The 26,476-nt window shown below is 40.8% G+C and overlaps 1 pseudogene; it reads left to right on the top strand.

Moving 5' to 3' along the window:
- The first annotated feature begins 13,203 nt into the window (after positions 1-13,203).
- On the top strand, positions 13,204-19,530 carry LOC103695828 (annotated as a pseudogene).
- The last annotated feature ends 6,946 nt before the right edge of the window (positions 19,531-26,476 follow it).

Below are 26,476 nucleotides of genomic sequence, written 5' to 3'. Positions count from 1 at the left end.
CCCATGGTAGACCAAAAGAATGGTGGTGGTAAACCGTTGATCGGGATGGAGAAGCCCAACCCCTGTACACAACCTAGAACCCAGTCTATCTAGATCTTATGAAAACCAAAGCTCTCCGCCAGTCCTTACTTGACTTTTTCCACACTAGATGGACGGTGGATGAGGAGGCCAGTGATGGGGACCGCCCGCTGAGGGTGGATGTGGGCATTCGTGATGTCGAGAGTGTAGCCTTGATCAGGCCGGTGTCGACGTTGGAGGTACAGGAGGCAGTCTGGGCTTTGACTCCAGACAAGGCCCCGGGACCTGATGGGTTCCCCCCTTTCTTCTTTCGGCAGTACTGGAGTATTATCCGGCTTGCGATGGTGGAGGCCATTCAGTGCTTCTTTACCCAGGCAGCCATGCCTGTGGACTGGAAGGCCACCTTTATTACGCTTATTCCTAAGCGTCAGAATGCGACTGAGCCTTGCCACTTTCGTCCCATTAGCTTGTGCACAACCTTATACAAGGTTGTGGCAAGAATCATGGTGGGTAGAATGAAGCCCCTCTTACCGGGCATCATTAGCCAGGAGCAGGGGGCCTTTGTGGTCGGCAGAAATATTTCTCACAATGTTATGTTGGCTCAGGAAATATTTTGGGATCTTCGGCGAGCTTCGAAGCGGCACAGCTTAATGGCAGTCAAGCTGGATATGGAGCGGGCTTATGACAGGATCAGGTGGAGTTTTCTTCAGCGAGCTTTTGAGGCTTATGGTTTCCCGAGGCAGTGGATTGATTGGGTGATGGGGTGTGTCCGTGGGCCAAAATTTTCTATCTTGGTCAACGGCACTCTGTCATCCTTCTTTGAGTCTACCTTAGGATTACGACAGGGATGTCCCTTATCCCCTTATCTGTTTATTATCTGTGCTGATATCTTGTCTCGATCCTTGGAGAGGGTGTGCGCTAGTCGGGAGCTGGAGGCTTATACCCCAGCCCCGGGGGCTCGACCTATCTCCCACTTACTTTTTGCTGATGATTGTCTTTTTTTGACCAGGGCACGGACTTCGGACGCTCGGGTTCTCCGCAGGGTGGTGGCAGACTACTGCGTGGCGTCCGGCCAGAGAGTGAACTTGCTGAAGTCCACCATCTCCTTCAGCCCCAGCACGGAGAGCAGAGTCAGACAGGAGATTAGAGGGATTCTGCAGATACCAGAGCAGGAGGGGGCACTCACCTATCTAGGTGTTCCCATTACTGGCCGGAGGCTACGGGTGGCGGAGTGCTCCGGCTTGATGCAGCGAGTCCAGAGTAGGTTGGAGGGATGGAGGGCGTCCTCCTTATCTATGATGGGGAGAGTGACATTGGTTAGAGCGGTGCTGGGATCTATACCGGTGTATCTTATGGCCAACACAGTGGTTCCGAAAACGATTCTGTTGAGGATCGAGCGACTTCTTCGGAGTTTCTTGTGGGGGTCATACGGTGGCGGTCACGGAGTGCACCTGGTGGCATGGGAGCAGGTGTGCCTTCCTATCGGCGAGGGCGGTTTGGGGGTGCAGTCCCTCATAGCGAGACGCGAGGCGCTCCTTGCTCGGCACGCGGCTCGATTCTTGCTTGAGCCTCATGGCCTCTGGAGCCAGGTGATGGCAGCCAGATATGGTCGGGGGGTTTCAGTGGCAGCGGGGGGAGGGGGGCGACGAGTCTCCTTCATGTGGCGCGAGATCAGGAGTTACATGCCATCTATTTTGGCGCATACCAGATGTTTGATTGGAGATGGCCGGAGTATCGATGTGACTGGTGACTCATGGGTGGACTCCCTTCCCCTGAGTTGCTGGCCGACTATGGTTCACACTGAGGCTGTGGAGGGGCTACGTGTGTGTGACCTACTAGTCCCTGGAGGGGCAGAGTGGGATGAGGCCAGACTCAGGTTGTTGTTTGGGGCTCACCTAGCTGCGAGGATTCGGTCCCTCCCGCTACCAGGATGTAGGGGGCCGGACATCAGGGTCTGGGGCACCTCGAGCCGGGCCAGTGTCAGATTAGGTGATCTTTCCCGCATCCTCTCGGCGGGGCACGAGCCGGGGTCGGACTGCACCTGGACTTGGAGGTCGGGTCTTCACCCGAGGGTAGCCCTCTTCCTATGGAAGATATGTTGGGACCGCCTCCCGACGAGAGCCGAGTTGAGCAGGCGTGGCGGGGGGGTCTCGGCAGAGTGTGCGACGTGTGGAGCTGAGGAGTCAGTGGACCATGTGCTATTCCAGTGTACATGGGCGAGGGCGACATGGCAGTGGACTGGGTTCCAGCAGGGGGCGCGGAGTGCGCGATTACAGTTTCTCGGAGTGGTGCGACAGTGGTTAGCCAGTTCTCAAACTCGCGATGAGGGTATCAGAGCGAGTTGTACAGCATACCAGATTTGGTTGGCTAGGAACGCTCGCATTTTTGGCGAGCGTAGGTTGTCACCGAGGTTTGTTGCAGAGCTTGCTCGGGCACAGGCCACAGAGATCAGAGCCACCCCACCTACGGATAGACTTTTGACAGCTTGGGACATCTGGGGCTCCTCCTTTGCCTCGGCAGCTCCTCGGATGGTGTTTGTCACCTGGGAGCCCCCACCCCCGAGCTTTCTCAAGGTCAACTTCGATGGGTCGGTTTTGGATGGCGGCACTCGTGGCGGTGCAGGCTTTGTCATACGGGACCCGGACGCTAGGGCAGTAGCTGCTGGTGGCTGCCACTTGTATGATACATCGGTCCCCGGAGCAGAGCTGCGTGCAGCCTGGGCAGGCCTTCGTCATGCGCGGGTTGTTCTGCGGGCTAGCTCGATCATCCTAGAGGGTGACTCGGCTACTGTCATCCAGTGGATTCAGAGGGGGTTGAGGGGCGGGGACACAGACCACCCCTTGATCCGTGATATTGTGGCGATGATGAGAGATGGGATGGCCATCCAGACCGAGCATGTATTTAGGGAGGCCAACGGGGCAGCCGACTGGGTAGCTGCCTACGTGGCCCACCATTCTGGTTATGCTCTTTGGTCAGGGGAGGGGGAGTTGCCATTGGCACTCCGTGAGTTACTGTATTTTGATCTTATTGGGTGTATTCACACACGCACTGTATGAAGCACCCGTTTTAAGCAAAAAAAAAAAAAAAAAAAAAAAAAAAACCAAAGCTCTCCATTGATTGCATGAGGAAGCTCCATCAAATCCTATCATAAACCCTTTCCATGTCTAGCTTGACTGCCATCAGACTCTGTCTTTTCAAAGCCCGTTGTAGGTTTCACATCATCTTTTAAGCCAGCATAACACTATCAGAAATGTGCCTGCCCCCCACGAATGCTCTTGCTCTTCGCAGATAATACCTGGCAACAAAGGCTTCATCCTGCCTATCATAATCTTCGCCACGATCTTGTACAGTATGATACACAGGCTGATAGGCCCCAAATGGCTAGGCTCTACCGCATCCTAATACTTCATTGTCAGGGTGATATACGTAGCCATTTCGGACCTTACTTTTACAAAGAGCTGATAGAGTGCAATAAGCCCGTAAAGTGTTTCTCCAATGAGGTGCTCAATTTAAGATCCAATTGTTATTACATGACAATCTATAGAAACATTTAAGAGGGCAGGACATATCTTGTAACTTTAATCAACATGAAAAGATATAATATTAGAACAAAAATTTTGTGTTGCACACACTAGATGAGATTCTATAGAGCAGTCTTAATTTTGTGCTGCATATCTGTCACGACCCCCGCCCCCGTTCCCGGCGGGCCGCCGCGACGGTCCTAGGGTGCGGGTAGGCATAAGGCCACCAGCCACCACGTAGAACCCTACTACCTATCAATCATCCATAAATTCTGAAAAATTTTGGCATGATGCATGCACAAAATGATCACCTTTCCTATGGTGACCTGTCAGGATTATCTCAATACATATAACACACTACCTGTCAGAGCAGTAATCACATAATCTGTCACATAATAAATCTGGACAATATATAGCAATACATTATCACAGGCACACAACTGATCTGCACACACATATATATATACATGCTTCCCAATCCATCCATGGTCAACCCATATCCACAACAGGATCTATGACTGTAACTATACACTATATACAACAGAAGGTTTATAATACACCAAAAGGGTATAAACCTCTATCTACATTATACTATACTATACTATACTATGGAGCGGCACAGCTAGCAGGCAACCACTAATCCTGCTCCTCTCTATACAATACCTGCCCTGCAATCAAAAATATCAAACTGGGGAGTGAGTATATAAATACTCAGTGAGTGGAGTAGAGAGTACTATGCACATGAGATAAGATATAATCATGGCTCGAGATGAAATCTCAAGATCAATAACAAGATGAACATGATCTCAACATAGAGAATATGGAGTAAATCATCAATATCACCACAATCAATATCAACTCATCTGAAGCATATATGTAATAATCAAGTAAACATATATGCTACTCATGAATATGCTCAACAGATCATAATGCTGGAACATACAAATCAGGTGTCAATATGCTGAAATCATCACTAGACAGCTATCGGGAGGTGGGTTTTACGCTCCAGGCGAACCAGCAACAACTCCCTACTGCCATATGCATATATCGAATATGACACCACACCAATATGTAAATCATCACTAGACAGCTGTCGGGAGGTGGGTTTTACGCCCCAGGCGAACCAGCAACAACTCCCCACTGTCACATGCATATGCAGGATAAGACACCATATCGATAATGTAAATGCTAGACAGCTATCGGGAGGTGGGTTTTACGCCCCAGGCGAACCAGCAACAACTCCCCACTGTCACATGCATATGCAGGATAAGATACCACACTGATCATGTAAATGCTGGCCAGTATCCAGAACAGAAATCCATCTCACATCTACATACTAAACGGCACCTCGCGGGAATTCTACATCCGCGGAAAGCCATACTGCACCTCGCGGGGTCTTACTATGCCCGGCGGCAAGCAGAATATAAGTCGTAGGACCGGCCGATCCTACGCCTAGGGCCGTGTCCCCCCCTAGGAAGGGACTGGGCTCCGCCCACCCAGAAGGCTACTATGTGCACAAAGGCCGATGTTCAACCCCATCGACTATAGGTGTCCTGCAGATACTGCCAAGCCATGCATAAATGCCATAATGCACCCTCCCAATACTCTACTAAAAAGGAGTATAATCAAGATTACCACTCACTCGATCATGACCCAATCATAAACTAACATCAGGGTTAGGAGTGAGGGTCAAGGAAGTGCAATACAACTCAATATACCACTAAAAAGGCTCTACAAATCTTTGAAATGGAGGCAATGAAATCAATTTACAAAAGAAGTTATTTCACAATTTGGAACCAATTTAATTACTCATAAAAGAGTATAATCAAGCTACGACTCACAAGTCTTTAAAATAGAGAAAATGAAATCAATTTACAAAAGAAATCATTTCACAATTCGGAATCAATTTGATTACTCATCAACCCCTCGTAATTCCTCTCAATGTTCCCTCAAATGCATGTACAGAATAATCAAGTATGGAGAATCAAGATTATAGAGGAATCTACTACAATATCAATCAATATGCTCAAGTGGAATCAATTTACACTTGGCGACATTCATAAAAATGAATTAAGGATGCTCATGGTGCAAAGTACATGACTCCCACTCACCTGTCAATCTGGCACAGCCCTGATACGCCTCCAAAAATCTACAGCAGGCAGTGGGGAACTTCTTCCTCTTGTTCCCTAGCTTCTTGCCCAACTGTGACATGCATTTACAATACATTTAGTTTTGTATCAAGGGCTATAATCTACGTGCCAATTATAATATAGGGGACTTTAATTAATTCAACTCCCCCGTTCCCTAAATCTTTTCTTTTCTTTCTCTTTTTCTTTTTCTATTAATTAACTCATCATTTATATGTATTAGGGACTCCCTTGCATGAGTACAAGGTCCCTTTTAGCTTGATCTAGGCTTAATACCCTATTATAGCATGAAATCCCCTATTTTCCACCCGGATGAACAGTAACCCGAACTGACAGTGGGTTACTTCATCCCGATTTTGATCCACTTTCAGGACTCCAAATTTGATGAAATTTTTACCTAACATTCTACACTCATAGAGGATTCCAAAGAGATAACATGCATCATCATCGGAGGCCGTTTGACCCCCTAAATAATTCGCCAAAGTTGGGACTTCGACACAATTTTTCCGTAGTGCCGGAAAAATTTGTCAAAATCCGATTCTTCCTCTTTTAACCACCTCTACAACCCTTATCCGACCCCTCTAGACTATATCCACCCTTTGTATAGCCTAATGTCACCAAAAGACTAGATAGGGACGGATATTTACCTTTTTCTTTTTGGAAATCGAGATCCTTGCATAGAGGGGAAGGAGATCTACGTTTTTCCCTTCAGCTGGAAGTGCAACCGGGATCCCTTTCCTCCTTGAATCCCCTTCCTCTTCTTCTTTCTTCTTCTTCTTCTTCTCTTTTTCTTTCTTTCTTTCCTCTGTTTCACGCCTGAGAACCCCCTCCCTCTTTCTCTCGGTTTCATTCCAAAAGCCAGCTCAAACCCTCCAATTAAATCACATCAAGATACTATTCACCCTTTTTTTAATATTATTAAATTCCCATTTTGCCCCTAACACTTCAACAAATCTACGGTTATGCCATTAACTTTTGATTCCTTCCAATTTTACCCCTTATATCAATTTTAAAGGACTATTCTATCCCTTTTTATATATAAAAAAAAAATTTTGGGGTTATTACATCCTCCCCTCCTTATATAAAATTCGTCCTCGAATTTAAAAGAGTAAATTACCTGTTTACTCAAAGGGGTGAGTGTATTTAGTTTTCATATTCTGCTCGGTGTGGTATTGGAAATCAAATAAATTGGGAGTGTTTTACCTTCTATCTCTACCACATAGGTAGGATACACATACTTCGCTTCTATACTATCCCCTACAAATGTACTAATAGCTAAGGGAATATGCATTAATATCTTATCCTTAGCTAACTTTTTAGCAAAATAAAGGGACACAAATGAATGGGTAGCTCCAGAATTAAATAATACTCTAACTTTAATCTTATCAATGAGGAGCATACCTGTCACAGCTACATTTAATGCCTGTGCCTCTTGTGGATTTACCGTGAACACCCTTCCTTGCCCTCTACCTACTGGAGCTGATGGCTGAGATGGTCCAACACTCTGCTGTGATGCTGGTGTCTGACCTCTGCCTCTGCCTACAGGCCCTCTACTACTAGGCCTGTCCATCTGCACAGAAGGGTAGGATGCCAAAGGCACAAACTGCTGGGTGGCACCCTGCAGGCATTCTCTGGCAAAATGACCCGGCTGTCCACATCTGTAGCACACTCCCTGGCCCATTCTGCATCTGCCAGGGTGCTGCTTCCCACATATGCCACACACTGGCCATGATTGGAACCCAGATTCAGTTCTGGCTATAGTGACTGGAGGACGAGGTACTGATGGTAGAAAAGTTTCTTGTGATTGACCTCTTTCCCTCCATTTCCTCTTACGTGGGGCAGGTGGAGTTGAGCGTACAGACTGCTCCGTCGGGCCCTCCGAGAGATCTACTCCCTCAGATCTACCTCTACTGCTTTGCTCCTTCCCCACACTCATTTTTCTCTGTTCTCTTTCAGCTCTTTCCTCTTTGTTTCTGGTCTCCCACTGTTTTGCTTTATCTATCAGCCTAGACAAGGTGGGAACCTCTACTGCCAGTACTGCATTATAAAGCGGGGAAATCAGACCTCGTCTGAACCTTTCTATCCTGGCAGCTTCAGTGGGGATGATGTAAGGAGCATACTTCCCCAATCTAGTGAACTCACGAGCGTACTCAGATACGCTCATTTCGGGCATCTGCTTCAGCCTCTCAAACTGAAGAGCCCGATTCTGCCTCTCAGCCGGAGACAAGAACTCATCCATCACTGCTTGCCTGAACTCTTCCCAGGTTGGAGGATTCCTACTGTACAATCTGTCCTCCATATGCCTCTGGTACCAGTCCCAGGCATCTTCCTTCATTGTAAGCCCTACAAGTTCTATAGCCTTGCATCAGAACAGGGCAGTCTCCGTATCATCTTTTCAGTCTCCTCCAGAAATCTCTGAGGATCTTCACCTTCTTCCCCCTTAAACTCCGGGGTTCTGAGCCTCAGAAATTCTTGTACAGTAATCCCCTCATCATCTAGAGCTCGCCTGGCCAAACTTCTTGGCACAGGTACAGGAGGTAGGATGGATACTACTGACGGGGCAGGAGGTTTCCCCCGAGCAATCTGCTCCCTCAGAGCCTGATTCTCCGCCAGTAACTGTTCCATCAATGCATCTCTATTTCCTACCTCCCCTTGATCATCAACCCTCCGTCTATCAGCAGGAGGAGATTTTTCTCTTTGGGGCTCGACATGTGCGGAACCCGCATCCAATGCTATATCTGGCTCCATCCTCCTTCCAGGACGAGCAGATCCTCTCCTTGAAGGTTCTCTTTATATGTCTCTAAAAGAGTTAAAAAGAGAGGGCAGTCGTTACACACTGAGTCATGATATATTTTACTCAGTTGTAAACGACTCATAAAATAACATACAGAAAAATCCTATGCTCCATAGTATAATCCTATACTTAATCCTGACTCATCCTATTGCTCTGACAGGACTCTTGTTTAACCTTTGCTCTGATACCAAGCTTTGTCACGACCCCCGCCCCCGTTCCCGGCGGGCCGCCGCGACGGTCCTAGGGTGCGGGTAGGCATAAGGCCACCAGCCACCACGTAGAACCCTACTACCTATCAATCATCCATAAATTCTGAAAAATTTTGGCATGATGCATGCACAAAATGATCACCTTTCCTATGGTGACCTGTCAGGATTATCTCAATACATATAACACACTACCTGTCAGAGCAGTAATCACATAATCTGTCACATAATAAATCTGGACAATATATAGCAATACATTATCACAGGCACACAACTGATCTGCACACACATATATATATACATGCTTCCCAATCCATCCATGGTCAACCCATATCCACAACAGGATCTATGACTGTAACTATACACTATATACAACAGAAGGTTTATAATACACCAAAAGGGTATAAACCTCTATCTACATTATACTATACTATACTGTACTATACTATACTATGGAGCGGCACAGCTAGCAGGCAACCACTAATCCTGCTCCTCTCTATACAATACCTGCCCTGCAATCAAAAATATCAAACTGGGGAGTGAGTATATAAATACTCAGTGAGTGGAGTAGAGAGTACTATGCACATGAGACAAGATATAATCATGGCTCGAGATGAAATCTTAAGATCAATAACAAGATGAACATGATCTCAACATAGAGAATATGGAGTAAATCATCAATATCACCACAATCAATATCAACTCATCTGAAGCATATATGGAATAATCAAGTAAACATATATGCTACTCATGAATATGCTCAACAGATCATAATGCTGGAACATACAAATCAGGTGTCAATATGCTGAAATCATCACTAGACAGCTATCGGGAGGTGGGTTTTACGCTCCAGGCGAACCAGCAACAACTCCCTACTGCCATATGCATATATCGAATATGACACCACACCAATATGTAAATCATCACTAGACAGCTGTCGGAAGGTGGGTTTTTACGCCCCAGGCGAACCAGCAACAACTCCCCACTGTCACATGCATATGCAGGATAAGACACCATATCGATAATGTAAATGCTAGACAGCTATCGGGAGGTGGGTTTTACGCCCCAGGCGAACCAGCAACAACTCCCCACTGTCACATGCATATGCAGGATAAGATACCACACTGATCATGTAAATGCTGGCCAGTATCCAGAACAGAAATCCATCTCACATCTACATACTAAACGGCACCTCGCGGGAATTCTACATCCGCCGGAAAGCCATACTGCACCTCGCGGGGTCTTACTATGCCGGCGGCAAGCAGAATATAAGTCGTAGGACCGGCCGATCCTACGCCTAGGGCCGTGTCCCCCCTAGGAAGGGACTGGGCTCCGCCCACCCAGAAGGCTACTATGTGCACAAAGGCCGATGTTCAACCCCATCGACTATAGGTGTCCTGCAGATACTGCCAAGCCATGCATAATGCCATAATGCACCCTCCCAATACTCTACTAAAAAGGAGTATAATCAAGATTACCACTCACTCGATCATGACCCAATCATAAACTAACATCAGGGTTAGGAGTGAGGGTCAAGGAAGTGCAATACAACTCAATATACCACTAAAAAGGCTCTACAAATCTTTGAAATGGAGGCAATGAAATCAATTTACAAAAGAAGTTATTTCACAATTTGGAACCAATTTAATTACTCATAAAAGAGTATAATCAAGCTACGACTCACAAGTCTTTAAAATAGAGGAAATGAAATCAATTTACAAAAGAAATCATTTCACAATTCGGAATCAATTTGATTACTCATCAACCCCTCGTAATTCCTCTCAATGTTCCCTCAAATGCATGTACAGAATAATCAAGCATGGAGAATCAAGATTATAGAGGAATCTACTACAATATCAATCAATATGCTCAAGTGGAATCAATTTACACTTGGCGACATTCATGAAATGAATTAAGGATGCTCATGGTGCAAAGTACATGACTCCCACTCACCTGTCAATCTGGCACAGGCCCTGATACGCCTCCAAAAATCTAACAGCAGGCAGTGGGGAACTTCTTCCTCTTGTTCCCTAGCTTCTTGCCCAACTGTGACATGCATTTACAATACATTTAGTTTTGTATCAAGGGCTATAATCTACGTGCCAATTATAATATAGGGGACTTTAATTAATTCAACTCCCCCGTTCCCTAAATCTTTTCTTTTCTTTCTCTTTTTCTTTTTCTATTAATTAACTCATCATTTATATGTATTAGGGACTCCCTTGCATGAGTACAAGGTCCCTTTTAGCTTGATCTAGGCTTAATACCCTATTATAGCATGAAATCCCCTATTTTCCACCCGGATGAACAGTAACCCGAACTGACAGTGGGTTACTTCATCCCGGTTTTGATCCACTTTCAGGACTCCAAATTTGATGAAATTTTTACCTAACATTCTACACTCATAGAGGATTCCAAAGAGATAACATGCATCATTATCGGAGGCCGTTTGACCCCCTAAATAATTCGCCAAAGTTGGGACTTCGACACAATTTTTCCGTAGTGCCGGAAAAATTTGTCAAAATCCGATTCTTCCTCTTTTAACCACCTCTACAACCCTTATCCGACCCCTCTAGACTATATCCACCCTTTGTATAGCCTAATGTCACCAAAAGACTAGATAGGGACGGATATTTACCTTTTTCTTTTTGGAAATCGAGATCCTTGCATAGAGGGGAAGGAGATCTACGTTTTTCCCTTCAGCTGGAAGTGCAACCGGGATCCCTTTCCTCCTTGAATCCCCTTCCTCTTCTTCTTTCTTCTTCTTCTTCTTCTCTTTTTTCTTTCTTTCTTTCCTCTGTTTCACGCCTGAGAACCCCCCTCCCTCTTTCTCTCGGTTTCATTCCAAAAGCCAGCTCAAACCCTCCAATTAAATCACATCAAGATACTATTCACCCTTTTTTTAATATTATTAAATTCCCATTTTGCCCCTAACACTTCAACATAATCTACGGTTATGCCATTAACTTTTGATTCCTTCCAATTTTACCCCTTATATCAATTTTAAAGGACTATTCTATCCCTTTTTATATATAAAAAAAAAAATTTTGGGTTATTACAATATCCTATTGATCTATTTTAAAGTGGAAACCAAAGAGTCAAAATGAGACAAAACTTCTATTGATTGGAGTCTGTCCATAATTTTCTCTTAAAAAAAAGTAAATATATGAAGCATTGGCCATAAGGCCATCCATTTTATCCCTCCCTTCTTCTTGATCAAGCCACCCCTCTCTCTCCATCCGTATGTAAGACCTTCTTCCTTGTCCTCAAATTAAGATGCAAGCTTCATGATGGGTTTTGCACAAAATTCTTTCTTATAATTAATTACTATTTTTATCTAACTCTTAAAATCTATTTATAATGTCACGGGACATCTACAATCATATGGCCGACAAAGGATTTCAGATAATTTCGTTAATAGATGTCATATTTTTTAAATTGGGAATATCATGTATTGGATCTATTTCAAAGCTACAGGCTAATTTCATTGTGTGCAAGTTTGAGTTTGTTAGTGATTTTTTTTTTTTAATTCAACTTTGAAAAGTGCATCTCCTGAAATCGATTGTTTTAGCTAACTTATGTCCAATATCAGAAAATTTATAAACCAAAAGGTATAACACAACACAGAAAATGTTTATTCATATACTATGAATTATTAGAATACAAGCTCCGCATATCTAATTTTTTCTTCAATCTCTAACCATTCTCAAAATGCAATATAATAATATAATAAATTATAATAAATAGAAGGAATACATAACTGAATTTCTATTATGTATGAAATAATGAACCTCGATGATAATTGAGTAAAAACTCCCTAAAAATGACAGCTGTTTAAATAAGTATAATACTTATCTAATTCTATCTTCCTTTTATACCATGTATAAGAGGCCAATAACAATCATTATTTGCTACCTAATATATTATTAATTTGGTATCTAAAATTATTGTTGTATTGACTATTATAATAGTAATCGATAAAAAGCAAAAAATAATGATAGTATTTTTTAAAGCCATCTTTCACATGATAAAAAATATTATTTTTTAAATTATATATTTTAAAAAAAATAATGAATTTAAAAAACTTATTTAGTAAAAAAAAATGATGCAGTTGAAAATATTCATGGTTATTGGCATCAAAATCAACTATTAATACTAAAATGATATTTTAAAAGAGATTTATTTATTTAAAAAGAAAAGTATTATTAAAAGGGAAGATGTTAAGATTTTTATAAATATATTAAAGCAAAAGCTTTTCTGTGATGGTAATAGACATTCTAGGTATGTACCATAGATGGACTTAAAATAAAGAATTATATTAAATAAGAATCCCACTTATAATTTAAAATACAAAATCGTATTAACAGTATCATGAATATAATTTAAAACAAAAAATTTTAACTTTATTTATTATTTATTAAAAATATATATATAAATTATTATTAATTATGACTATCCACGTCCCAAATCGGACACCGACGCAAGCTGCCTTTCCATTAATATAAGAAACTTTTAGGGGCATGACGGAAGCCGTGGCGTCAGAGAGTTCTTGAAGCGTCCTCTTAGTTCTCTCAATCCCCCGATGGACGCTTTCCTCGCCGCTAATGATCATCCCAGGGTGAACCGGAGGGGAACGCTGCGTCACTAATTAAAAATTCTTCTCTTGTGAGAGCGAGAGAGGGCGAGAGAGAGGCATGGAGAAGGTTGGAGAGAAGAGGAGGGTATGCGTGACCGGAGCGGGAGGGTTTCATAGGCTCATGGCTGGTGAAGCTACTCCTCAACAAGGGCTTCATGGTCCACGAACCGTTAGAGATCCAAGTACCGTCCCCTTTTCCCTTCTGCTTTCCCCGCTTTCTTCCATCTTTGTAGCCTTTGGTGCTGCTTTTTCTTGGCTCGTCTCATTCTTGTCTGTGGCTTTGTTGGATTTGTTTGGTGGGTTCTTTCTTTTTCCCTAATTGGACCCGCCGTTGGTACTTCCAGTTACCACAGTGCAAAGCCTTTTTCTTGCATTATCCTGTACAAGAGATCGAACTTTGGCGTGTTTTGCACAAAAGTCTTTTATATTTTCTTTGTTACAATAAAGAAAGTTGGATTTTTTTTTTTTTCGTTCGAAATCAAACCAAAAGCCATTATCTTTTTTAACCTAATCAGAACTTTGGGTAAAATTACCAGTACAAGTTATTTTAGGCTTTATTAGTGTACGCGAGGCTGACTGTGGGTCGTGGTGTTTGTGTTTAGATTTGAATGGATTTAGACCCTTAGACGAGGACCATTATTCACAGGGGAGATCTCCTGGTTGTCACTGAGTCTACAAAAATCGAGACCCATTGTTAACAGACATGCGAAATTTCTGAATTGGGCAATATTCGCTGCATCTATTTGGAAGCTAAAGGCCAAATTTAAGCTCTTGGATGCGATTGTGTTAATGCCTGCATGTGAGTTAATTGATGATATTTTGTTTAATTTTAGCTGATTTCTTGACTGTTTTGTTGTTTTCATGAATTAGAACTTAACCTTAGAAAGGTCATCTTATATAAACCATGGCTTTCGGGTCTCAGGGGTCTTACTGCACATTGGAAACTTATCTTTGGTTGGTGTTTTTTCAAGTGGCTGGAAGATTGCATCTTTATTGTTAGCTCTATAAGTTTTGAATGCATGAACAATGTTTGCATCTTATCTCATTTCTAATTCATAACATGTTCTGAACCTGCTAAATTTGGCATCAGGTGATGAAAAGAATGCTCATTTGAAGAAGTTGGAGAACGCCTCTGAAAACCTGCAACTCTTTAAGCAGATTTGCTTGACTACAATGCTGTAGCATCAGCGATTGCTGGATGTGAAGGAGTATTCCACGTTGCTAGTCCTGTTCCTGCAATCAAAGTGCCCAACCCAGAGGCAAGATTCCCAGGCAGCTCTTTACCTTTTAGGATGCTTTGACATATCTCACATACGTCCTTCCAATTAGATACGAAATGCTTGTGAGTATATTGCGAGTAATCTTATATTTATGATGGTCATGGCCAATATAATATCAGTGTTTGATATCATGTACCTGTTTTTTTATTCATGTGACAATAAGACAATGTGGTGCACTTCTATGACTTGCTTGCTCATCAAGGCTTGCGACTAAATGGAAAAGGTTTAAGGGTATAGAACTATTAAATGACAAGGATGACATTTTCTGTAGATTATGATCTCTTCTAATTGGCTGTCTTCCATGATATATAGATGCACTTGTAAGTAGAAGGCCATGATGTTTATATTTAGACCTTTTCATATGTTTGGCTTTCCTATGCCATCAGGAAAGAACTGTGCATTTAGTATGCACTTTTTCCACTTCTTATGCAAAAGTTACTGCTTTACAGGTAGAAGTAATTGCTCCTGCTGTAACAGGCACTCTAAATGTGCTCAAGGCATGTTCTGAGGCAAAAGTTAAACGAGTGGTTGTGGTGTCATCATCTGCTGCTGTTGTTATGACTCCAAATTGGCCTAAGGGCAAAGTGAAGGATGAGAGTTGCTGGTCAGACAAGGAGTACTGCAGGACAACAGAGGTGATTGACATAAAAACATATGTATAATGCTATATCATCAAGATCTTGGAGCCGCATAAACTGAACTTTTTTTGCAAGACAATTTAGTGATTTCAGTAGCTAACTGTTGTATGCTTGAATCACATTGGTTATAATGGGCAGATCTCTTCATTTTTTGGTCAATTTATTGGCTTTCTGGTTATTGTGTATTTCTTTGTTTTATATTTGATTTTGAAGTCCATTTAAATTCTGTTGGCATGGAAGATGATATGGATTCCTACTGACACATAAGATGAAACAGCTAGCTACCTTTCTAGGTTCAAAAGACTACATTAAGTTGCAGTAAGAAGCGTCGAACTGGCTCCTTTTTTCAATGAGGAATAAAGGGAGGGAAAAGACCAAACACAATGCAAATGTCTGGCTAAGTCTACTACAAGACTAATAATTCCTTTCGATTTATCATGGTACACTGTACTATCCCGAATCGAACGGTACGGATGTACCATACCAGTTCGGTACCGGTATCTGGTGGGTGGCGTACTGACACTCGGTACGCCAAAAAAATTTCATACCATACCATACCGATACTATGCTAGTATGACATTGGCATGGGCTTCGGTCCCGAGACGGCGAACCTTGTGTACAGGTATGGACCTCGATATGGAGATCAACCTTAAATGGCAATATTCCTTAAAAATTTGTATATTTCAGGTTATAGTCTGACATGGCTAGAATCTCTAGAGGAAGTTGATTTGATTCTTAGATTGGAATGATTTTAGCAGGAAGTTTCTTATGTTTATTTTCTTATCAGGCCTACTTTGTTTTTATTGCAAGAGGGGAGCTAGTCTTAGTAAATACGTAGTACACTGAGTCCATATGCATAGTTTGGATATGTGAAGTATAAGTTGTCCATCAGGGAAAAGTGGATGGCTTTCTTTATGTATTAACACACAGAATAATATCATTCTCACCAAGGATGATGTATGCATTAGCAAGTATCAGAGCATGTTCGTTATTAACAGCAGAAAAGTGGGTGCTGCAGAAATATAAGCATGCTACTGTTATGTTAGCCAATTGACTAATCATCACTAATTTAAGAAAAAAAATGAGTTGGTTGAGGATCTTTTCCCCCTTCTTTGTTCTTTGCAGTGAAATGTGGATTAAGGATGCTGTCTTTAAACGGTTAAATTTGTAATAGCTTTGAAGAACTCCTGGTTTGAGGTATAGAAAACTTTAGAACCTTAAAAATTCCCTGCAATTCTCACTCACCTCAAAGTCCTAGACTGGCACATAGTATGGAGCATTTAAATATTTTATAAGCTCCATCGCTAAGATGCTATGAGTGAACCTTGAAAATCTTTTCATATGGGTCAATTCAACAAATGCTTATTAACACAAGCACATGTACATACCTATGGACAGTACGTGCTTTGGACACAGGGCACTGAAATGACTAAAACTAGCAAACACCAAAAAAAGGAGGGTTTTTAGGTCATTCAACTTTTACATTATATGTATATAAAAACTAATCATGAGGACTTCAACTGATCTTTAATGCATGTCTAAGCACAAGAGCCATTACAAAGTTTAAAGGCTTCCCTCTTTTAACTTAACTAATTTCTTTGTGCCTAGACTTCAGGATTCTCCATAGTTTCTGACTTTTAACACCTATATAGCTCCAAAGCTCAACTCCTAGACGTGATATGACCCAAGAAGAGCAGCAAAGGAACTCTGAGCTGTATTGACTGCGATGGAATTAACACTGTGACATGTGCTACCATGTGGAGCTTTTGAAGTAGAAGCCTGTTCTATTGTGGAAGTACTTATGGCTCGATAACGCAGACAAGTAGTTTTTTAGAAGCAAGAATGGCATGTGATGGTTAGTTGTTATTTGTACTTGATGGAGCATTGACTGAGCATATCACCGTTACCTTTTTATCCTGCTATGCATAGAATGTTCTCACACACACAGCTGTACAACAACTTTCATGCACATCAGTTCTCTAAGATGATTTCAAAGTATGCTTATGAATTTATGTTTTAGCCATCTAATCTTATGGATCAATGAATTGCAAGATTTATAAGTTGTATACTCAACATGCTACTAGATGGTAGGTCTGCATCGCACGGGAAGGCATGAAGTAAATCTGACCACATATTGTGCTCATATATCGAGTATAGTAGAACTTAATTTCCTTTGAATTGTTTAACTATTTGATATAAATACTTTAGTTGTCTTATAATGTACATCAAAGTATTTTTTCTGTTGGCTCCTAGAACTAAGTATAATCAACATTTCATAATGCTGCCAGAACTGGTATTTCCTTTCAAAGACACTGGCAGAGAGTGAGGCACTGGAATATGCAGAGAAAACATGGACTTGATATTGTAACTGTCTGCCCTGTATGGTTCTTGGACCATTGCTGCAACCCACTGTGAATTCTAGCAGCTTGATGCTTATCAATCTTGTGAAAGGTCTGTTTTTTCATTTCAACCTACTATCTCATTTTGTTGCTTCTATCTGAAAGAATGCAGTGTATTGTTGCCATGATGAACCAAGAACCAGCAAGCCTTATCCATCCTCTGATGTTAATGACTATACAGAGGTAGTGAAGCTTATGTCATCTACTGACATCAACATCATGCATTTGCTTTTTTTTTTTAAGAGGCTTGTCAAAAGACAAATCTTCAACACCCGCCATTTCTTATAGCTTTCATCAAACATCTTCCCATACCGTTCTGCTATGGTCAAACCATCACTTTGTTTTGATTCCATCTGGTGCATGCAATCCAAAAAGTTTGATGCTTACTGGACTCTCCATCTTTTGTACAACTGGAGAACTAGTTTTCATTCCCTTAACCTTGTAGAGTTCTTAAAATATTTTCATTCAATGTGTTCTCTGACAAGGTTCAAAACATGGACCAATAGCCATTTTCTTTTCAATTACATTGATAAAACTATAATGATGCTTGACATAATTAGTTTTTCTCGCCATGCTCTACTTTTCCTACATACCGTTTATGGCTGTTAAATCTCCAGATTGCTATACCATTATGTCATCTGTTTTTCACCAAAATCTCATTTTGGTATATTGATTGACGTGGATCAGAAAAAGAAATTAATTTAAAATTATTATGGTTATTCATAGATAAACTCCCCTGTTCAACTCTTCCTCTTTGTAGGCCCTCTTTTTGGGCATGTTCTAGAAGAATGAAGGAAACGCATCCAGAGAGAGAGAGAGAGAGAGAGAGAGAGAGAGAGAGAAGTTCAGTTAGCTCATGCCAGTCCTCCATTTATTACTATGACAAGCTTCAGTTGGCCAAGTTTGAAAAAAAAAAAAAAGGTATTTTGCTCAAAAAAAGGAGAAAAAAGAAAAGAACTAGGAACGTTGGTCTTTCTCTGTTCCTGCTGGTCCTTCTGTGATCTTGCCACCTGCATTCTAGCTTCCATGACTTCGACATCCAATTTCAAGCTGGATACTATTTGTCTACTCCAGGAATGATGGACAAAGTGCTTAGGCATGCTATTTATTAGATACTTGTTTTGCTGATCACTTTTTTTCTATAATTTTTTTTGCAGGAGTTCGTGAATCTGTGGAGAACAGAGGCTGGCACTTTGTGGATGTCCGAGATGTAGCTGATGCACTGCTTCTGGTATATGAGAAGCCCGAAGCATCTGGACGCTACATTTGTGCATCTCACTTGATTAAAACTTCAAGACCTGGTGGACATGCTTAAGAGCATGTATCCCAAACTATAATTACCCTAAAAGGTAAAGCCTTCATGTACCAACTAATTGCTTTTTTTTTTGTTGAGAAAAAGAGTTGGCAAAGCCCAATGCAAAATGCTTTTAGGAATTACCAACTAGTTATCTGTAGTAAGTTCTTTGATCTTGAATATTTTGATGGCAGTTTTGTTGAGGTAGATGAAGGCAGCCAGCTGAGTTCAGAGAAATTAAAGATGTTGGGATGGAAATGCAGGAGGCTTGAGGAGAGCCTTATCGATAGTGTTGAAAGTTATCGAGATGCTGGTCTCTTGAGCAAAGATTGGAATCACTCTACATCATTAGCTTGGTGATGAGTGAAAAGCTGTTGTGGGGTTCCAGTCTCGCAGGGTCCATTGAAAGCCGTTATCGTAATGTAAACGTTATGAAGAAGCCAATAAGCTGCAAGCTTGTGGTATGTACTAGAAACAATGATGCTTTGTTCTTTTTTTGGGCGCGCGCGCGCTTGTCTTTGTACAATTACTGTGCCAACCAGCCAACAAGTTACAACTATAGTTTACTCGAACCCAGTTATTTGCAAATGTTTTAAAGGTAGGTGAGATTTGGTTGATTCTGTCATTTGTGTACAGTGCGTGGTATGCTGAACTGATCCGTACGGGCCAGTTCAACACGTACCATATCGTTACCGGAGTCAATCGGTACGATTCAACCGTGGAAAACAGTTTTTGGTGCGAAGTGGTATGGTTCGCACCAGTACGCGCAGGGCAATGTGCCTAAAGAAGATGAAAGAAGAGGAAGAAAGAGGAAGGAAGAAGAGAAAGAAAAAGAGAGAGGACAAAAGAAGAAGACTTACCAGTACTAGGCCTCGTTAGGGTGATCCTCGTTGGGGTGCTCACTTTTCTTTGCTTGTGGGAGAAGGGGGGAAAGAGAGGAGAAGAAAGAAGAAGAATCGGGAAGAAAGAAGAAGAGAAAGAAAAGAAAACGACGCGGCCATGCGCGTCCCCGTGCGCGTGGCTTCGCTCGTGGAAATACGGTGAAACGCGTCCTGCGTGCGGGGCAGAGCACTCTCGCCATGGACTAGATCAGTACCGGTTCGGTACAGCTCGAATCAGTGGCGACTCGGTCCGAGTCGCTACTTGTACGCCGATCAGTACTGGTTCGGTGTACCTTGGTACAATGACTGAATTTTTTGTCTCTCTAAAATGCTCATCCAAGCAGGTTGTATATAGAGGACCTTCTAAGGTAGACAAAAGGCTCGTTGGTTCGCGGGAAAGGAGGGAAAGTGTGGTCAACGGGAAAGTAATGAGATATCTCTTATTTGGTTGGAGTTTCAAAAGAGAGAGATGGAAAAGTTGTATTCTCATGAAAATATGATTCCCATATTTTAGAAAAAGTCTTTGCCATGAGAAACATAGAAAAGTTACTTTTCCATGAGCTGGAAACCACTCTATTTTTATTTTTTTTCCAAAAAGATCCTTCAGCATTAAAGAGGCATTAAAGACCTAATTTTATTAAGGATGTAATAGAAATTATACATAACTTTTTTAGGAAAGTGGATGGTCAACTAAACATAAGTACTCTGTAAATTTGTCACTTTTCTATGATCAACCAAACATGCTAAAAGTACTTTTTCAAACATCCTTTTTCTAGATATCTACTTTTTCAGGAATCATATTTGTAGAAAAAAAAAATGCTTTTCGCGGACCAAACGAACCCAATTTTTTTTTTTTTAACAAAAGAAGGTGAATTTCCTTGTGGATTAGTAATTTCCTGTTATCATGGACATGCACTTGCCTTGTTCCTCGTTTATTCTTGGTGAATTTAAGGACATGAAGACCATCGCTGTCAAGGTTTTGAGGAGAAGAACTTTTTGTTCATGGTGGCTGTAGGAGAGGCTGCTTAAGTTGAACCAGAAGGAAAAATGTCCCAAGACAAGTCTAGGTCTTTTGATGGTAAGATTGCAGGTCAACCAAAATTAACATCATGATGATGGAGAAGGGATTTTATCAGGCTCCTGGAAGGAGTGGAATGCAAGGGAGTGATTTGTTTTTTGTTTTTTTTTCTTTTTTTCAGAAAGACATTATCAATTTATCAGGCCAACCATATGGAGAATTTTGAGTATTTTCAGCCTAAATCTTGCTCATTTCCACGATCACAATCAAAATAAAGGTTGCCTGAAATGAAATGTCTGCAGCTCGCACCTGCATGAATCTTGAATTTTGAAGGGTCTGCCATGTTAATTTATATAGCTTGTCTTCCCATGCACTATAATCCTACCAACAAGTTTTTCTCTTTTTTTCTAAAATAGATGATTCATATAATTCTAATACGGATACATCTAGATAAGTCAAAATATAGTATATTTTGGAGTGCACTAGGCAGTTCACTCTTTCTAACCTAAAAAGTGTCTTCGGAGTGATTAACCACGTACGAGGCCATCTAGTCTGCAGCCTCGTTGGCCTCTCTATAGACATGCCTACTAGTAAATTTTTAGAATTTTTTTCACGCTGCTAAATTGGGCAAAGGCCTTTGAGCTCCAGCTCCAATTGATCAGTAAGTGGTGGCCTCCTACTGAACCATGCTTGACATGGTTCGTGGCCTTCTCTGCGTGTTTTAAGTTCAATAATGGAACGAACAAGGCTACAGTGCTCACAGAGGGGTCTTCGATTGTTAATGGGTCGGTTCTTGATTTGATGTGTTGGCAGGATGATTTCTCCCGAGCCTTGAAAGCAACCATCGTCACGGTGATGGCGTGGATTCGACTGGTGGATTTGTCGAAGTTTTGGGATCGAGAGGTGGGTCATCCTGGTGGCTGAGGACGCGGGGCGCCCGTTGACGGTGGATGGAGAAACTGTCCATGGTGCTCCTTCTACCAAGTATAGTGTCTCCTGCCATCCTGATGGTAAGGAAACGATAATTTCGTCCAAGTTGTCCGGATTCGAAACACGCGGACGTCGATTAAATTAGAAAACCTGATGTCCCACGCTCGGATGGCTTGCTGGCGGTTATGCTTTCCTTCCATTTGTACCAAAGTGGCGCTAGAATGACGTACTCACACCTGAGGCAGTGAGCCCACGGGTCGGGGAAGGCACGCGAAAAACTGCGACCTGTATCGAACATTTTCTGATAGAAGGGAGGCTCAGTGGGGGCTGCTACGTTAGGGGGCTGGTCCCTCCCTCTCCCCTCCTATTATTTACCAAAAAAAAAAGGAAAGATTTCCTAGGTCAAATTTGTGCCTGGTAAACATGAGACACTCAAGTGTTTCGATATTCTTGCAGAAATGTAGTGTTTGCTTGCCTGGCTCGTAGTTTTCTGAGAGCCTACTTTTAAGTCCTAACCTAAATTCTAGTCAAACTTGCTGGCCCAGAAGAAAAAATAATTCTATGAAGATCTTTTTTTTCTTTCTTATAGTATTTGAGCGGTAGAGATATTGAGTTGATATAGGCCATATCCAATCCACAAATCTAACAGAAAATCCGGCCTAATTCTACTATATTCTCCAAATATACCCTGAGCAAATATCTTGGGCAAGGGGAACTGCTTGCAATATGTGTAGGTCTATTAGAGAGGGTTTTCAGCCCATCGAGAAGGGTTTTAGCTCATCATTGGTCTACGTCTGTTACTATTGATTCTTGTGTGCTGGATTGTCCTGTTAACCTTAAACCTACCCTTGAGATTACTGTAGATGCTATCAACTCTACTTCTGTTTCTGCTTTTATTCATTATAGTACCTGGAATTTACATCTTGTCCAGCAAGATCATGGCTCTCACTTGGATGATATTACATAGAGGATTCCTTTTTCATATACTTAACAGTCGATGGGTTGTTTATACTTTTTTTATCATTTGATGTTGTTCAAACTCATGGTTAACGTTGACATGGTTGGGCCAGTCTGCCGAAGTTGCTTTCTATGCCTTGGATTAACTTCTTAATGGAAAAAGCTGTGGAATAGATTTCCTACTAATCTTTAACTCCATGCTCTCTATATTTAACCTTTTGTGTGGATTGCAGTCCGAGTCTACTGAGCGTTTGTTTTTCAATGTTGTAGGGCGGCCTTGATTCATATATAACTCCATCCAGGGAATCTCTGAGATGGATGACTGTCAATAGGGAGGATGCTATTCAAGGTGGTTGGCTTTCTTTGGGCAGCTTGTCTAGATCCTTATTAGGGTACGGCTCTTATAGGCAACTTTTTTGTGGGGGAAAGACTTGGAATAGGCTGGCATTTGATGGTCCTATATCTTCTTCCCAAGGCAACTTTTGGCTGGCTTTGGCCATGGCAAAATATTATCATCATCCTCAGCCTTCCAAGCCAGTGGTCGATGAGGGTCTCAAGGACACCTTTCCATGAGATGGTTAAACTTAATTTTGATATGCCTTTTCTTTAAGGGGATGTTTGCTTCCCAACCGGAATCAAAATTGATGTCGGAATTGGAATAGATTCGAATAGAAATCGGAATGACTATATTTCCTAATGTCTTTGGTTTGTGGCTGGAATTAAAATTGAAATCGGAATAGGATTCCAATATTTTGGAAGAGTTGGATTTGGGTTTTTGGGGATTGAGGAATTCCTATTCCTCCTTGGAATCTAAATGACAACAAGACTCTCCCCAACCAAATGGTTGGAATCGGAGACTCATTCTATTTCCATTCCAAAGCCCAACTCGCCCCAACCAAATGCTCTTAATTGATAGGATGACAGGGAATTGAAATTATTGCTCGTGATCTTAATGGATGCCCGTGTTTTGCTCTAGCATGTGAAGCATCAGCTTTAATAACAAAAGCAACCGCGCTAACCCTATGTTTGGTTGGGGTCATAAGAGAAAGGATGGATGAATTTGGAAAGATGGACAACCTTCATTTGTTATTGTTTTTAAAAAAAAATTTTAGGAAGGATAGATGAAAAGAAAAGATTGCCTATCTCTCCCGACACGCTAATTTGCATCCTCCAATTTGGTGGATGCAAGGAAGGATGGATGGAGCATGTTAGGGGTGGATTTCTATATTGACAAAATTATTGCTCATTAATTTTTGACAAAACTCTAACACTTCTTTATTTTTTTATTTATTTTATATATGTGTGTATATATATATATATATTTATTTTACTATACTATTAACCCTATACTATTAAATTTTGTTACTAATTATTTTAATTTTAGTACATATTGTCATAATTATAAGTAAATAATTAGGATTGTCTTTTATTTTTGTATTTATATTCAATATTTTTTAGTTAACTATTTATATAAAATTAAATAACTATTTAAATTAAATTATTAATTAATTAATTAGTTATTTACATCATTAGTATATATAAATAAAATTAATTCATATATAATTAATCTATAAAATTATCTATTTTATCTAATTAAATTAAAATTAGAATATTTATATAATTTTATATAATCATAAATTACAAAGACTACATGTTTATATATTGCCCTACTTTTTTAGTATAAATAAGTATTATACATTGATAATAATAATATTTTTTTTTATCAAAGGATAGTTTAATAAAATTGTCAAATAAATGTCATCCATTTTCTCCTTCGGTTGCAAATGTCCTCCAAAAAAGGTGAGTAATGATATATTTCACACTCTCGTTATTTATTTGGCTATATTTTATTCTATTCATTGCTTATCCTAGAGTAGGCACTGCATCAGTTGGCCTTCTGGACATCTGATAACTTGCCATCCTCCGGACAAATATACGGTCTGATATAGTTTTGAGAAATACAGTCAGGTATTTTACACACAACACACACACACAAGAAAAAAGAAAAAAGATCTGGTGCTTTTCAGAGCCAAATAATGGACCTGGCAATTTCTTTCCCTCTTGTTTTTTCCCTTCATGCATGCTTTCTCTTCTGCAGGTGACTCGAGCTTGTTTTCATACTGCTCTCTACATGGCCTATGCTTCTTACATCGCTTTTTACCTTTGCCGGCTGAAAAACACAAACTCCATTAAGACTTATGTACTTCGCACTACAAATTCAGAAAAGAATGGTATTGAGTACATGGAATAGTCACAGTTGAGCTGGTTTCCCTTGTTTAACAGATTGGTTCAACCTTCACCCAGCATTAATGGCAAGGTGTGACTGGTTTGCCTTACAATGGGGCATAGGTGTTCTGAGCTCTAGTTCAGTTTAAGCGATCAGGTTTGAGGATGATCACTTAATATATATATCTTTTTCCCTAGTATGAGCGATATAACAGCTGTGTAGTTTACCTTTTTAAATGAGAAAAAAAGTCCTTCAGTGAAAAAATTTGGACCACCTGTGGATCTTGGACAGCTTCTGTGAGCTACATATATCTTTTTGCATGAAAAACATTGGAGAAGTCTTCTATTTTCTATATGGTTTTGATGAACACATTGCAGAACTCTTCTACTTTGTGTATGGTCACGCGTAAGCGACCAACGGCATGCGAAGACTTTGTACTTAACGTTCTTTTTCTTAAGGAAAAAAAAAGACTTGTTTTTAATGAAAATGATACTAATTTCAACAATCCTACATGTCAAACCATAACAAGTCAAAGCGAAACCTGCCAACCTTCAAACCAGTTAAATTTTAACAGGTTTTAGGTATGCTGATTGGTCAACCAAAGCTTGGCTTGGGAGAAAATTCTGGAGATTGATTTAATTGACCTTTCAATGATTGACATATGTTAGTATCATGCAGATGCGATGTACATGATATCGAGATTGGATAGAGATCATGTGAGAGAAACAATTGATGAAATGATTCCTCTTTTCCTCCTTTTTAAGCTATTGCACTCCTCTTGTTGTCTTTTAAACGGGAACTGAGTTAATTACGAACACATTGCAAAATCAGATATACATAACCTTACTCCCGTATACAGAGTGGTTGTTTTTATATTTAAAACCTATAACACCTAGATCACCAGGACTCGCCCTCTTAATTTGTTGTAATTTTTTATTCTATTATTGCAATTTTTCCTTTCCACTTTATTTCATCCCCTTCTTCAAACCAGCCAAGGATCGATGCGGTCTGTAGACGGCTTTCCATATTGAAGACTATCTCTTGAACGTTTTTATCTACGCATTTAAGGAGAACATGTCCTCCTTTCTTATGTCCCAAGAAAAGAGATGGAAAGGATTATAAAATCTAAGGACATAGATCTTGTTGGATTACGCAATCCAGGGACTGGTTCATAACAAAAACCAACAATATAGTGCTGTGCAACCAAGGTTTTATAAGACAGAAAATTCCATGTTGTATCACAAAGATTTCAGCTATAAAAGATAGTGGGGATTTTACTATTAGTTATTAATAGAGCGAGAAGGTAGATTGGTAAAAGTTATAAAATCTAAGCGTTTAAAAAATATATTCAGTATATAAATTTTCATTATCAAGTGCCGGGCGCAGCTGCACTTAATTGATTTTAGGAAGGCTACAAAGAAAGTTAGATCAATAAAGTAAAATAATTGCCATAAAAAACTTTCTAGGAGTTTATGAATTGTACAAGAGCTAAGACAGATTTGAACTCCAAGCATGAGGGGATGTAGAATT

This window comes from Phoenix dactylifera, chromosome 1 (genome assembly GCF_009389715.1).
Source record: "Phoenix dactylifera cultivar Barhee BC4 chromosome 1, palm_55x_up_171113_PBpolish2nd_filt_p, whole genome shotgun sequence".
Taxonomy (NCBI): Eukaryota; Viridiplantae; Streptophyta; class Magnoliopsida; order Arecales; family Arecaceae; genus Phoenix; species Phoenix dactylifera.
This window is presented reverse-complemented; position numbering and strand designations above follow the sequence as displayed.